This window comes from Anser anser (assembly GCF_964211835.1).
Source record: "Anser anser genome assembly, chromosome: W".
NCBI lineage: Eukaryota > Metazoa > Chordata > Aves > Anseriformes > Anatidae > Anser > Anser anser.
Window position 1 is genome coordinate 9,482,107 of NC_139731.1, and position 15,855 is coordinate 9,497,961.

General features: G+C 45.6%; 1 protein-coding gene and 1 long non-coding RNA gene across 2 annotated transcripts in view; one reads left to right on the forward strand and one right to left on the reverse strand.

The window, feature by feature from the left end:
• LOC310888739 (kinesin-like protein KIF2A) overlaps positions 1-15,855 on the reverse strand; it is a 368,750-nt gene that overhangs the window by 195,304 nt on the left and 157,591 nt on the right. The window lies entirely within an intron of this gene.
• On the forward strand, positions 9,099-14,166 carry LOC310888809. The gene is made up of 4 exons (XR_014576177.1): positions 9,099-10,664; positions 10,872-10,964; positions 12,810-12,907; positions 13,667-14,166. It is a non-coding gene; the product is annotated as an uncharacterized lncRNA (long non-coding RNA).

A 15,855-nucleotide genomic window follows, 5' to 3' on the forward strand; every position in this document is an offset into this window, starting at 1 on the left:
TCTGGTCATGCCTTTTCCAAGTTGCCAATTGACCAAGGCCTTCTCTGAGGCCTACAATCACTAGAAACAAAATTAATAGTTGATTTTTCCCTGTCATTATTTTTAAACCTTAGGTTTCCAAATAATTATCAATACAAAGAATAAGATGTACACTACTACTAGAACAAAAACCCCTGGGAGCACTTTGATTCCCTATAGGCCAGTCCTTTCTCTCAATCACAAGTCACACTCATTAGTTACCTGTGAAAATAAAAGGTTAGTTTACAATTGTAAGCTTTTATCCTGCTCGGAGTCTATTATGAGATTTTTCTTTTTGATTTTAACTTTCAACAAGTCTTCTGTAGGAACAAGTTCCCAGGTACTAGGGTCGATGGGTGCTTTCACTCGAGTATAGTGAGTCCAACCTTTTTCCGCAGTTCTTACAGCTGTTTCAGTGGTTAGTAGTACTTGGAATGGTCCTTCCCATTCAGGATGGAGTTTTGATTCTCTCCAGGTGCGTATCAGGACCCAATCTCCTGCATGGAATGAATGTACTGGGAATTCCAAAGGTGGGGTTTTAGCCAACAGTCCACGAACCCTGAGAGAAGCCAAGGAAGAAGATAATCCAAGTACATAGTTTTTAAGAAAAATATCTTTAGTTTCAAAAGTAGGTATCTCACCACTTCGACCCAGGTACGGTAGTCCAAACAACATCTTCTATGGTGAAACTCCTATATCTTTTCTAGAAGCAGTTCGAATTCTGAGAAGTGCTAAAGGTAAACATTTTGTCCAGGGAAGCTTAGTCCCTAAAACCAGTTTTGACAGATGTTTCTTTAATGTCTGATTCATTCGCTCGACTTTCCCCGAGGAAGAAGGATGCCATGGAGTATGAAACTCCCATTTTATTCCTGAGGTTCTCATTAATCCTTGTAAAATAGATGAAGTAAAATGACTTCCTTGATCTGAGCCTATATTTTCAACAACCCCATATCTAGGGATTATTTGTTTCAGGATTACCTTTATCACCACACTAGCTGTTGCTGATACTGAAGGAAAAGCTTCTACAAATCCTGACAAATGGTCAGTTAATACTAGCAAGTACTTAAATCTACCTACTTAAGGTAATTCAGTAAAATCTACTTGGATGCTCTGAAAAGGTCGAAGTCCTGGCTCCCGTCCACCCAGAGGTTGTTTCCACAGAGCCTTCTTATTCACTCTCTGGCATGTTATGCAACTATTACACACCTGCTTAGCTATGGTATACATGCCTACACATATATATTTTCTTAATACAGCATCACACATTGCCTGGACTCCCCAGTGGCTTCCTTGATGTAGAACAGCTAAAATTTCCCTCATTATTTATTTACCCAGTAAATGCTTTTCTGCTGAACGTCAATTTAGTACTTGCCTTTCTCCGCCTTCCCCCCCCACCCCCAATACATTGGGAATTCCCAAGAAGCAGCATGTCTGGTACTTCCTGTGCTTATGTTACCAATTCTGGTGCAAAACAAACATTTTCTGTTCCCACATGCATTATTTCATGAATTTTTAAGCTGATGCTCTAAATCGTTGTGGTTTAACCTGGCCAGCAGCTAAGTACCACACAGCTGTTTGCTCCCCCTGGCCCCGGCCCAGTGGGATGGGGGAGAGAATTGGGGAAAAAAAGTGAAAGCTTGTGGGGTGAGATAAAGACCATTTCTTTGGATAGAAAAGAAAGGAAAATAATTGAAGAATAATAATTGAAAGAACTGTAGGGGTTGGAAAGGACCTCAAGAGATCATCGGGTCCAACCCCCCTGCCAAAGCAGGTTCCCTAGAGCAGGCTGCCCAGGTAGGCGTCCAGACAGGCCTTGAATATCTCCAGAGAAGGAGACTCAACAAACTCCCTGGGCAGCCTGTCCCAGTGCTCCGTCACCCTCACCGTGAAGAAGTTCTTTCCCATGTTGGTCCGGAACTTCCTGTGATCCATTTTGTAGCAATTGCCCCTTGTCCTGTCCCCACAAACCACTGAAAAGACATTGGCCAAATCCCTCTGTCTCCCACACCTCAGGTATTTATAAACAATAAGATCCCCTCTCAGTCTTTTTTTCTCCAGGCTGAACAGACCCAGGTCTCTCAGCCTTTCCTCATAGGGAAGATGCTCCAGGCCCCATATCATCTTTGTGGCTCTCCGCTGGACTCTTTCCAGGAGATCCCTCACTTTTTTTGTACCAGGGAGCCCAGAACTGGACACAGTACTCCAGGTGAGGCCTGATCAGGGCAGAGTAGAGGGGGAGGATCACCTCCCTTGACCTGCTGGCCACGCTCCTTTTAACGCACGCCAGGATCCCATTGGCCTTCTTGGCCACCAGGGCACACTGCCGGCTCATGGCCAACCTGTTGTCCACCAGGACCCCCAGGTCCTTCTCTGCAGAGCTCCTCTCCAGCAGGTCGTCCCCCAGCCTGTACTGATGCATGCGGTTTTTCCTTCCCAGGTGCAGGACTCTACACTTGCTCTTGTTAAACCTCATCTGGTGTATTCCTGCTGAGCTCTCCAGCCTGTCCAGGTCTTGCTGAAGGGCAGCACAGCCTTCTGGCATGTCGGCCACTCCTCCAGCTTTGTATCATCAGCGTACTTGCTGAGGGTGGACACTATTCCCTCATCAAGGTCGTCGATGAAGATGTTGAACAAGACCGGACCCAGCACCGACCCCTGGGGAACACTGCTAGTCACAGGTCTCCACCCAGACTCTGCACCGCCGGTCACCACCCTCTGAGCTCGGCCAGTCAGCCAGTTCTCAACCCACCTTACTGTCCTCTCATCTATCCCACACTTTCTCAGCTTTGCTAGCAGGATGTCATGGGAGACAGTATCAAAAGCCTTGCTAAAGTCAAGGTAGATGACATTCACTGCTCTCCACCCATCTACCCAGCTGGTGATGTCATCATAGAAGGCAACGAGGTTGGTCGAGCAGGATTTCCCCTTGGTGAGTCCATGCTGACTACTCCTCATAACCTTCTTCTCTTCCAGTTGCTTGGAGATGTCATCCAGAACAAGCTGTTCCAACACCTTTCCAGGGACAGAGGTGAGACTGACTGGCCTGTAGTTTCCCGGATCCTCCTTCTTGCCCTTCTTGAAGACCGGAGTGACACTGGCTATCCTCCAGTCTTCAGGCACCTCTCCTGTTCTCCAGGACCTTTCAAAGATGATAGAGAGCGGTTCGGTGATCACCTTCACTAACTCCCTCAGCGCATGTGGATGCATCCCATCGGGGCACATGGATTTGTGTGTGTTGATCCCACTCAGATGCTCCCAGACCACTCCCTCGTCAACCAGGGGGGAGATCTCCATTTCCCAGACTCCCTCTCCTCCCTCCAGGGTCCAGGAGTCCCAGGGGGGAGTCTTTGAAGCAAAGACTAAAGCAAAGAAGGCATTCAGTATCTCTGCCTTCTCAGCGTCCCCTGTTACCAGGACACCCCCCTCGTTCAGCAGGGGACCCACATTATCCCTAGTCTTCCTTTTACTGTTTACATACTTAAAAAAAAACCCTTCTTATTATCCTTCTTCTCTTTTGAAAGCTTCACCTCCAGGTGGGCTTTAGCCTTCCTCGTCGCGTCCCTGCAGGCCCTGACAACACTTCTATACTCCTCCCAGGAGTATAGACAGGCCCTTTTTCCACATTTCATAGACCTTCCTCTTCCTTTTGATCTTATCGATGAGCTCCTTGCTCATCCACACAGGTCTCCTGCCCCCCTTCGCTTATTTCCTACTCTTAGGGATGCACTGATCCTGAGCTTGGAAGAAGTGCTGTTTAAATGTTGCCCATCTCTCACAAGCACCCTTGCCTTCTAGCAATCTAGCCCATGAGGTACTCCCAAGTAGGTCCTGGAAGAGGTCGAAGTTGGCTCTCCGGAAGTCCAGGGTAGCTATCCTACTTTTTGCCTTACTTCTTCCCCCAAGTTCCATCTTGAACTCCACTATCTCATGGTCGCTGCATCCTAAGCTGCCCCCAACCTTCACATCCCGAACAAGCCCATCCCCGTTCGTAAGAACAAAGTCCAGAAGCACCCCCCCACCTCATCGGCTCCTCCACCACCTGCGTCAGAAAATTGTCTTCAACTCATTGTAGGAACCGTTTGGATTGCACGTGCCTGGCTGAGTTGCTTTCCCAAAAGATGTCAGGATAATTGAAGTCCCCCATGAGAAACAGTGCCCGGGATCGTGAAGCTACTTCCAGCTGCTTGTAGAAGGCCTCGTCGACCTCCTCCTCCTGATCTGATGATCTGTAGTACACCCCCACAACAGTGTCCCCCATTCCAGCCCACCCCTTAATTCTCACCCACAAGCTCTCCACTTGTTCTTCACCCTCCCCCAGGTGGAGCTGGGTACATTCAAATTGCTCTCTCACATAAAGGGCAACTCCTCCCCCTCGCTTCCCCAGCCTGTCTTTCCTAAAGAGGACATAGCCCTCCATGACAGCGTTCCAGTCATGCGAGCTGTCCCACCACGTCTCTGTGATCACAATGAGATCGTGGCCCCGCAACTATACACAGATCTCGAGCTCATCCTGTTTATTTCCCATGCTTTGCACATTGGTATACAGGCATTTTAGGGAAGCAGCAGGCGCAGTTACCCCTGGAGGGATGCAAGAAGAAGATTCCGGACAGGGTATCGGGAATATTATCTTCTCTGAGGAGCCCTCGGATAATCCTATGGGACAACTCAGAGTTTTTTCCCTACTATCTTCAACAGTGACAGCAGTGACAACTTCCCCCAGCCCTTCTCTGTCACTTCTAACTCCCCTCCTTTCCCCCATCAAACCTAGTTTAAAGCCCTGGTAATCAGTCCAGAGAGCTTGCTCCCCAATACACTTCTGCCCCACTTGGTGAGTCGGAGTCCGTCAGCAGCCCACATACCTGGCTTCTCAAAGGCCTGCCCAAGATCAAAATACCCAAAGCCTTGGTCCAGACACCATCCCCTAAGCCAGTCATTTACCTATCCCATTCTCCTCCTTCTTTCTGGGTCCTGGTCACCCATCAGGAGAACACTACCTGCACCCTGATGAGAACACTACCTGCACCTCCGATCCCTTCATCATCCTTCCCAGGGATGCAAAGTCCTTTTTAATATTACTCATTTTTCTTGTTGCAGCTTCCCGGGACCCAGCCTGAATTACAACAAGAGGATAGTAGTCCTCTGGTTTAATGAGCTGTGGCAGAGCCTTCCTAACGTCTCTGACACGTGCTCCAGGAAGACAACACACATCTCTGGAGAGGTTATCCGGGCAGCAAACGGGAGCCTCAGTGCCCCCAAACAAGGAGTCTCCAGTCACTAAGACTCTTCGCCCTTTTTTTGTGGCACTGGTTTTGATGCAGCGCCCTGTCCGACCCCGCTCCCTATGCTCGATACTTCCCTCATCCTTGACATGCTTCTCAGGGCCCGGGTTCTGACTACTGTCCAGACTGTCATCCTTTTCCTTTTCCTGCCCAGGAGCCTCGGATCTATTACCCAGGGACACTGTGGGGGTTGGTGGCACCGTGGGTGTTGGGGGCAGATGCCTCCTTCTGCTTCGAGCTGAGACGAGGGCCCAGCCCCTTTCCTCTTGTGGGCGGTTGAGCTCTCTGCCCTGCAGGTGAGCAGCTGGATTGGCTACTACCCCTTGCATGTACTTAGGAGGGGGCTGCCAGGCCTCAGTAGGGGCAGGTTGACACCTCCTATCTGTCTCCCTCAGAGACTCCCAGGACCCCCTCAGGCTGCTGCTTTCTCGCTGCAGCCCGGACATCTGCTCAAGCAGTTCCTTGAGCAGGGCACACCTGCACCCACGACAGCCCTCTCTTCCCTCAGGACCCAGGGGGGGCCTCCGGATTCCAGAGCTCCCCACAGTCTCCAGTCTGGACTGCCACTTCCCCCCTCAGGGAATCCACCTGGGTGCCCACGTGAGCCCAGAGAGGCCGTGTCCCCTCAGTTTGGGTTGCTGCCTCGTCTCTGCCGCTGTGACGGGTGCCCACCATGGTGAATTTTAAATTGTAAAAGGCGGAGTTCTCCAAGGAGAGGAGAAGAATGGAGGTGGGAAAGGGAGGAGAGGATCCTCCCTGTGCTCCTCCCTGCCCCGCTTGAACTGCCCCGCTTGAACTGCCTGCGCTAAGTGCCAAAGTCTGTCCTGTTTGCGTGTCCTGTTTGTGGTGCTCCCTAGGGACTGCTTTTATACCATCAGGGGGTTGGCTGTTGTCACCCCGGTTCCGCCCTCAGCACGTCAGCGCCTGTGGGCGGCACAAGCACAGCTCCTGCCTGCTCCGGGGGGGGGGAGGGGCGGGGCTGGGCTGTGGCTCTGATCAAACGGCTCTGCACTGCGTTATTGCGGGGGCGGGGGGGGGGGGGGTGTTAGGGGTTGGCTCCGTCCATCTCCCTGCCAGGAACCCTCGCTGCAGCCGATCCGCGCGAGGTCCTCATTAAAATGGATAGAGCAACTGGAATGCATTGAATTCTGCCTAGGAGTAGATGAAGAGCGAGTTGAGAGCTTTTGAGTAAGGATTAAAGGGCAGGCTACCATGGCTGACACTGTTGTGGGTGTTTTCTACAAGCCACCTGATCAGGAAGAGGAAGTAGATGAAGCCTTCTACAGACAGCTAGAAGAAGCCTCACAATCACAAGCCCTGGTTCTCATGGGAGACTTCAACCACCCTGATATCTGCTGGGAAGACCATACAGCTAGGCATAAGCAGTCCAGGATGTTTCTGCAGTGCATTGATGATAACTTCTTGACACAGGTGCGGTCAAGGAGCCAACAAGGAGAGGTGTGCTGCTGGACATTGTATTAACAAACAAAGAAGGGCTGGTTGGAGATGTAAAGGTTGGGGGCAGCCTTGGCTACAGTGACCATGATATGGAGTTCAGGATCTTGTGAGGAGGAAGCAGGGCAAAAAGTAGGGTTGCGACTCTGGTCTTCGGGAGAGCAAACTTTGGCCTCTTCAGGGACCTGCTTGGAGGAATCCCATGGGTCAGGGCCCTAGAAGGAAAGAGGGTCCAAGAGAGCTGGTCAGTATTCAAGTATCCCTTCCTCCAAGCTCAAGATTGATGTATTCCTATGAGCAAGAAGGCAAGTAAAGAGGGCAGGAGAAGTGCATGGATGAGCAAGGAGATCCTGGCAAAACTCAGACAGAAGAAGGAAGTTTACAGCATGTGGAAAAAGGGACAGGCCACTTGGGAGGAATATAGGGACATTCTTAGAGTACGCAGGGATGCGACAAGGAAGGCCAAGGCCCATTTGGAATTAAATCTGGCAGGGGATGTCAAGAAGAGCTTCTTCAAATACATCAGTAGCAAAAGGAAGACGGGAAAATGTCGGCCCACTGCTGAATGGGGCAAATGCCCTGGTAATGAAGAATACAGAGAAGGAAGAGTTGCTGAATGCCTTTTTTGCTTCAGTCTTTACTGCTAAGACCAGCCCTCGGGAATCTCAGATCCTAGAGACAAGAGAGGAAGTCTGGAGAAAGAAGGTGTTTGGAGGAATGGGTTAACTAACATAGCTGTTTGGTGGGCTCAGAGGCACCCTATTGGACATGCTTGAGCTCCAGGCCTTGGTACAGAGAAGATCAAAGAAGCACAGTGAGGATCACAGCATGGTGGTAAAAACTGCGCCTGCACAAACACTTGATTAAAAACAGGCGAAAACAACAGGCCAGTGATCTCCTGGCACAGACCCTGTTTAGCAGTTCCTGTGTCCCCAGTTGTGTGCCTCTGCTTGGGTGTAGCTTCAGGGATCCCTCAGTTGGTGAGGTAACAAGAATAAATCTACTCTTCACATTTTAGCAACCAGTCTGTGGTTGTTCCTGCTGCCTTCCTGTACTGATTCACACAGAGGACTTTCCTTTGGTCAAGGATGTTCGGGTTAGAGATCATTTAAACAAACTTGACACCTACAAATCCATTAACCCCGATGAGATGCACCCACAAATGGTGAGGGAGCTGGTGGATGTTATTGCTAGGCCACTCTCCATCATTTTTGAAAGGTCATGGAGAACAGGAGAGGTGCCTGAGGACTGGAAGAAAGCCAATGTCACGCCAGTCTTCAAAAAGGGCAAGAAGGATGACACAGAAAACTACAGGCCAGTCACCTTCAGCTCCATCCCTGGAAAAGTGATCCTGGAGGTCATCTCCAAGCACGTGGAGGCTAAGAAGGTGATCAGGAGTAGTCAGCATGGATTCAGCAAGGGGAAATCACGCTTAACCAATCTGATAACCTTATATGATGGGATGACTAGCTGGGTAGATGAGGGGAGAGCGGTGGATGTGGTCTACCTTGACTTCAGCAAGGCTTTTGATACTGTCTCCCATAACATCCTCATAGACAAGCTCAGGAAGTGTGGGATAGATGAGTGGACAGTGGGTTGGATTGATAATTGGCTGGATGGCAGAGCTCAGAGGGTTGTGCTTAGTGATGCGGAATCTAGTTGGAGGCCTGTAGCTAGCAGTGTCCCCCAGGGGTCAGTACTGGGTCCAGTCTTGTTCAACTTATTCATCAGTGACCTGGATGATAGAACAGAGTGCACCTTCAGCAAGTTTGCTGATGACACAAAACTGGGAGGAGTAACTGATACCCCAGAGGGCTGTGCTGCCATTCAGAGGGACCTGGACAGGCTGGAGGGTTGGGCCTAGAGGAACCTTGTGAAGTTCAACGAGGGCAAGTGCAGGGTCCTGCACCTAGGGAGGAATAACCCCAAGCACCGGTACAGGTTGGGGGGTGACCTGCTGGAGAGCAGCTCTGCAGAGAGAGACCTGGGACTCCTGGTGGACATCAGGCTGACCATGAGTTGGCAATATGCCCTTGTGGCCAAGAAGGCCAACGGTATCCTGGGCTGCATTCAGAAGAGTGTTGCCAGCAGGTCAAGGGAGGTGATCCTCCCCCTCTACTCAGCCCTGGTGAGGCCACACCTGGAGTGCTGTGTCCAGTCCTGGGCTCCCCAGAACAAGAGGGACATAGAACTACTGGAGTGAGTCCAGAGGAGGGCTACAAAGATGATTAGAGGACTGGAGCACCTGTCGTACAAGGACAGGCTGAGAGAACTGGGCCTGTTTATCCTGGAGAAGAGAAGAACAAGAGAGAATCTTATCAATGTATATAAATATCTGAGGGGAGAGTGTCAAGAGGATGGGGCCAGACGGTTTAGTAGTGCCCAGTGATAGGATGAGAGGCAACAGGCACAAACTTAAACACAGGAACACAGGAAGTTCCATCTGAATATGAGAGGGCGCTTCTTTACTGTGAGGGTGACAGAGAACAGATTGCCCAGAGAGGTTGTGGAGTCTCCTTCTCTGGAGATATTCAAAACCCGCCTGGATGCTATCCTGCACAACGTGCCCTAGGTGACCTTGCTTGAGCAGGGGGTTGGACCAGATGATCTCTAGAGGTCCCTTCCAACCTTAACCATTCTGTGATTTAGTTAATGTCAACATATTATACACAAGGAGAAAATTTAGTCTTGGCATAACTGAGAGTCCAACTGATGGAAAAAAGCAGTTGCACCTGTTTCCTCTAGAATTATAACTAGTTGTTATTCCATGGATAAGCAGGGCATGGTAACATTTCAAATGTCTTCCTATGTTAGGAAGTATGGGTGTTAAGGGTAGAATTGAAGCCAAGATGTTTCCTATTGCCTGGAAAAATGTAACTGTCCATGTACTTACATGTGTTTTTCCATGTCAGTGTTTCTTCATTTCTCTCATTGAAGTACTAATGTTAGTGACATTACTGGTCAGTTTTTGGAGCTAGAGAATTTGGATTTGAAGGACTTAACAAATCATTTTGATTAATTCTATGATACAGTCATGCACTCAACTCTGAGACTAGCCTTCATCTCTTTGATCTTTATCCATTTAGCAGTATAAAGAATCAAATTCTATTGTAACTTTAAGGAAATTTGGATGGTTTCGCTAAGGTGTCAGTGTAGTTTTTTTGCTTTTTGTTTTGTTTTTAAATGGAGTTTGAGCTAATTAAGGGAGTGTGTGTATGTGTATGATAGACTTTCATTGCTTTAAGTGCTGAGGGGAAAAACCTGTGTTTTCTAACTTTTTCCCAAAGCTGGGAAAAAGCAAAGCAACGTTGAAGAAAATAGGGAGGCTTGTAGCTTGTGTAGTCTCTAGCTGAGAAAATAAGGAAACCTTAAAGGAAACAGAGACTGGTAGCCTTGAGCTAGCAGAAGCAGAGAAGATAAGGGATGAAAGGTAAAAAACAAGAAGGAGAAAACAGCTGCAGGAAGATTCCAGGCTGACCTATGGTAACCTTTTGCTCATTAAGGGTCATTAACATATTACAATCACACCTATCAAAATGATAATGCATGCTAATGTGGGATTTGGTGCCCCACCCCCGCTGGTCCTCTGTAATGCACAAACTCAGTAGAGATGAGTTAGGTGAGCTGGTACAGCCAATCAAAAGTAGCCAGAGAGATAGTTTTCACAAGTTTGCTGTGTATAAATGATGGTGATTCAAGCCAGAGGTGTGCTTGCTTTGCAAAAGATTGCCAAGCACCTGACTCTGCAGAGTTATGTCTTTAATTAAATAATTAAAAGACCTTTGTGTGGATTCTGACTCTGTATGTTTATTAGCAGGGTGCACTGGGCATGAACCTACAGACAACATAACTGCTTTTGACTTGAAAGTTGATTAGACTTAGAATTTATTTTTTCATTTCCTTTACTCTCAGGTGTGCAATACTTATGTTTCAAAAGGAATTTGTACTTTGGTTGTAAAATCAGGATCTATACTGCAGACTTCTTATTAATACTCAGTTATTAGTTTGAGTGGATGATCTGATGAAGGGATGTTATTCTGTGTTAGCTTACAAAGCTATCAAAGAGAGTAGAATGTGAGAATTTCCTGCTTATTTGTGCAACTGTCTAACTTCTAACAGGTTGGAAAGAACAACTTCAGACCTCATCCCAAAGTTGAATCCAGCGTTGTCAGAATAGAGCCAAAGAACCAACCACCACCTATCAACTTCCAGGTAAAGCATTGGATACTCTAATATCAATGTAACATACTAATATTAGTATTTAATTTCATTTGTTTTTCTCTTTACTTTTTTTATGCTGATTTCACTACGAAGTATCCATTGGCATTTACAGAACACCAAAATACTCCTCTACTGATCAGGCTTGCATTAGTACATTACCTGCATGTGCCACCATCAGTTTAGGTGCAGCTCCTGTGTTGGAACAGGCTCCCCAGGGGCATAGTCATGGCACCAAGCCTGTTGGAATTTAAGAAGCGTTTGGACTGTGCTCTTAGTCATATGGTCTGAATTTTTGGGTAGACCTGTGTGGTGCCAGGAGTTGGACTTGATGATCCTTGTGGGTCCCTTCCAACTCGGAATATTTTATGATTTTCTTATAGTATTTCTGATAAGGCTGAAGTACCATCTCCATGTCAGTTGGAGAGTTGTTACTCATAATGTTCCTTTCATAGTACTTCCCATCTCCCAGAAACTCTTCCAGCTGATGAGTTTGTTACTTATGATCAAAGGAGGGCCTATGAGAACTTCTCATAGACGTTACAGAGTCATTTGAAGATAAGACATGTTATAGGATAGTATTCTTCAAGTTAATTTTTGAAATACTTTGATCTTCAAGACCATTTCAGCCTTGCCCAGCATTAGCCAGATTTTCTTGAAGTATCTGCCTTCTCAGCAATTAAGATCTAGCCAGTAGTGCCTAGGCACAAAAAAGAACAATTGAAATGTTTTTGTGGGTGAAGTTTTTTTGGTTTATTTTTCCTCCTTTTGTATTGCCTTGTCCAAGGCTGCATGGTTTTTGCATTAAGAAAGATACTTTCCTGAAAGATTTTTGTGTTCAGTGTTGTTGTGAAATTGTCAATAGTGTTTGTTCTTGTTTATAGCAGTTGTATGTTCCTTTGATTAAATACTGAACACTTTAATTTCAGGAACGTGATTGTCTAGTAAGGATAACCTTTGTTAGGATAGACAAGATACTCTCTGTAGCCTTTAAATAACATTTATTAGAGGTAAATTTATCGGAGTTTCAGAGTCCATCCAACTAACCATTTCTTTTGTGCAAATGTCTAGCAGTGTTATATACATGCTAGCAGAGTCTGGGATAAACCATGATGGAGAACTTATCAGAAGAGTTTGTGACCTCAGCATATGAAACTTTTTAGAAGAAAACTCTACTGGGCAGTTATTCAAAAAGAACAGCTCTCTGTAGTTTAATTATATTAATTGCTTTTTATCGTAAAGATTAAGAATCAGTTGAATAAAACAACAAGTTCAGTTTTCATTTTAGACTTGTATTCCTTTCAGGTCAAGAGCTGTAGAGCAGTTGCTGGATCATAATTACCGAATTCACTGATCCTTTTTAATATATTAAATTCTATTCCTGTGTACTGTGACCTAAATACTAACATAAGAATAAAAAAAATCAGAATTGAAAAGCTTAATACGTTAAAGCTTTTCTAAGAGAATTTCAGGAAGGGAAGAATTTAACTCTTACTAAAGAAAAATGTAAAAGGGTCACTAAATTACAGTGGAAAAAAAATATCTGAGGATATTGTTAATATCTTGGCTGCACATGTCTCAAGGCCTGACTTTTTCCCAAAAAGCTAGTAAGATTTTTTTTTTGTCTGCTTAGCGATACTGTTTGTGATTTATTTACAGTGAATGAGCTGAGATATAAAAATTCAGACAATGAAAGAAAACAATCCATAGAAGAAAAAAAATACAGCTTATCTCATGAAATAATAACTCTTCTAAAAGCAGGGAAAGAATAGATGATTTAAATTAACCTTATTCTATGCTATGAATAGAAAAGTAATTTGCATCTTTTTCTGTTGACAGGAAATAACTTCAAAATTATGGTGAAAATACAGACAATCCTAAGATACTGATTACTCTGAAAAACGAGCCTGTTCAATGAATATAGATGACTTCATTAGGTAAATCTTTTCTCTTTAGGCCTTCCTTTTAAGCCTCTTCAATTTTACCTGCTTCTATACCGATGTTGTACAGATTGGTATTGGGTTACATAGGGAAAATACTAGCCCTGGTTTCCTCTGAATACCAGACACTTTTTGCTTCCCAGTCCTAAACATGAAGAAGCACTTAAACCCTATATATATTTTAACTGCTGCTTACAGTATTCAGAACAAACTAAAGATTCCTACTTCTGTAACTTGTGTACTAGATACTTCTATGTATCTTCTAAAAATAGCTCTAATAACAGAATTGGTTATTGTAACTTCTCTGGAGACTTATGCAGCCCTTCCCTGTCCATCTGTCTTGAGAATTAGGCCTTGATCTATAGCATAATTTGGAAATTTTAGTAATTGATTACTATATTCTATTCTTCTGGTCAGTAATTTAAGTTGGAACAGGAATCCTCTCCTAATTAAAGATAAAATTCCTAGCCACTTCTCAGCATAACAATTTAATGCAGCTATTACTCTTTAACAAGATGTGGTAAACCTGGTAGGGTACAATATAAATAACTGTGCTGGAAATATATCTACATCTCTAAAATGGCAAACTTAATAGTAGCTTCTAGTATAACCTTTGTAACATTTTTTTATAGCACTTGAACAATGACTGCTTTTGTGGTATTTTTGTATCTTCTTTGCCAGCCAGTATGTCTTGGAAATGACTTAATCAGCAATATAAATTAGTGGGAAATTATAACATGAATATTTCACTTCCAGACTGTTGCATGGCTTCAATTACGAAGGCATCCATTTCTCACAGATCTGTCACTCTTACAGTAGAATCTATATTTTGTTATCTAAGCCTTACCTAAACCAGAGTGACTGCAATGGGACAAGCTCTTCTCACAAAAGCAATAAACAGAATACATCATGCGCAATCTGGTTCTTGTTAAGAACATTGCATACAATTTTATCACAGATAATAGGCAAGAAGATGCTGCCCTGTATTTTAAAGGTATTAAATTATTTCAGTACTGAAGTGAGGTGCTAGATTTCCACAGAACAGTGTATTTTTAAATATACTCAATGACATGAAGATCAATGCTGCCATAACTGAAATCTGTGTTCTTTGGCCATGGACTCCATCTCGGTATATTCTTGCAAAACTTACAGTACAGCTCATAAGTCTGGTCTGCACAACAAAAATGGATTTGTAGTAATTCCATTTGTTTTTTGTTTGTTTTAAAAAAATACTTTAAAACTTTCTTTTGAGTTGACATGACGGTCTCTTCCATTTGTCCACTGGTACCTACCAGCATTCCAGATCTGTTAGTAACCTGCTTCCATTAGAGAAATCCCAATAAGTGTTTTTCAGAAACAGGAACATTTATCTTATGGGCTTGGTGTGGGATAGTTATGAAAGCATCACTGAGGTATCTAAAATTACTACTCATCATCTCCTTCCCCCCCCCCCCCCTTACTGCCATCAAACCCCTTGTAGGAATCAGCAGAAAGTTAGCAACTGGCCAGATGGTTTTTCGTTGGTGTTTTTTTTTTTGTCAACTGTACAGTAAGGCAGCTATTTTCATAAGAAAATAACTTTGTACCTCAAGTCACTGAGGAGTTTTAGCAAAGATCAAAGCTTTCAGTGAGGTTCAAAGCAATGCATTTCTGTTCCCTGACAGACTTATTGAACTGTCTTAATATAGTTTGGATTATTTTATTGGATTTATGTGGCAAGGGTTTGGTAGCAGAGGAGCTGCAGGGGTGGCCTCTGTGAGAAAAGTCCAGAACCAAACCAATGAGCAATGGTGGTTGCGTCTCTGTGAAAGCGTATTTAAGAAGGGGGGGAAAGCTGTGCAACAGCAGCTAGGAGAGAGGAGTGAGAAAATGTGAGAGAAACAGCCATGCAGACACCAAGATCAGTGAAGAAGGAAGTGCTCCAGGCACCAGAGAAGAAGTTTCCCTGCAGCCTGTGGAGAGGACCATGGTGGAGCAGATCTCCATGCTGCATCCTGTGGAGGAGCCAACTGTGGAGCAGGTGGATCTAACCTGAAGGAGGCTGCATCCCATGGAGAGCCCCTGCCATAGCAGACTCTGGACTGGAACTGAAGCCCATGGCGAGGAATCAACACAGGAGCAGGTGACCTGGCAGGAGCTGCTGTCCATGCGAGACCCAGACTGGAGCAGTTTGCTTCTGACAGATGGACCCCGTGGTATGGACCCATATCTGGAGCAGTTCTTGAAGAGCTGCTGCCTGTGGGAAGCCCACGCCGGATCAGTTCGGTAAGGACGGCATCCCATGGGAGGGACCCCACGTTGGAGCAGGGGAAGAGAGTGACTAAGAAGGTGTCCTGGTTCCAGTTAGGACAGAGTTAACTTTCCTCCTAGTAGCTGGTAGGGTGCTATGTTTTGGATTAGGATGAGAATGTTAATAACACACTGATGTTTTAATTGTTGCAGAGCAGTGCTTACACTAAGCCAAGGACTTTTCAGCTTCTTGCTCTGTCCTGCCAGCGAGCAGGCTGGGGGGTGCAGCAGGAGCTGGGAGGGGACAGACCCAGGACAGCTGACCCAAACTGGCCAAAGGGGTATTCCATACCATCTGACGTCATGCTAAACAATATATAGGGGTGGCTGGCCGGGGTGGGGGCGCCAGCTGCTCGGGGATAGGCTGGGCATCGGTCAGCGGGTGGTGAGCAATTGCATTGTGCATCACTTGTTTCGTACACATTATTATTAGTAATACTATTACCATTATCACTATTATTATTATTATTGTTATTATTATTTTCCTGTCTTAATAAACTGTCTTTATCTCAACTCACAGGCTTCACTTTCCCGTTTCTCTCCCCCATCCCAGAGAGGGAGGGGGGAGGGTGAGCGAACGGCTGTGTGGTGTTTAGCTGCCGGCCGGGTTAAACCACAACAGAAGGAGCGGCAGAGACAAAGCTTTAGGGACTGAC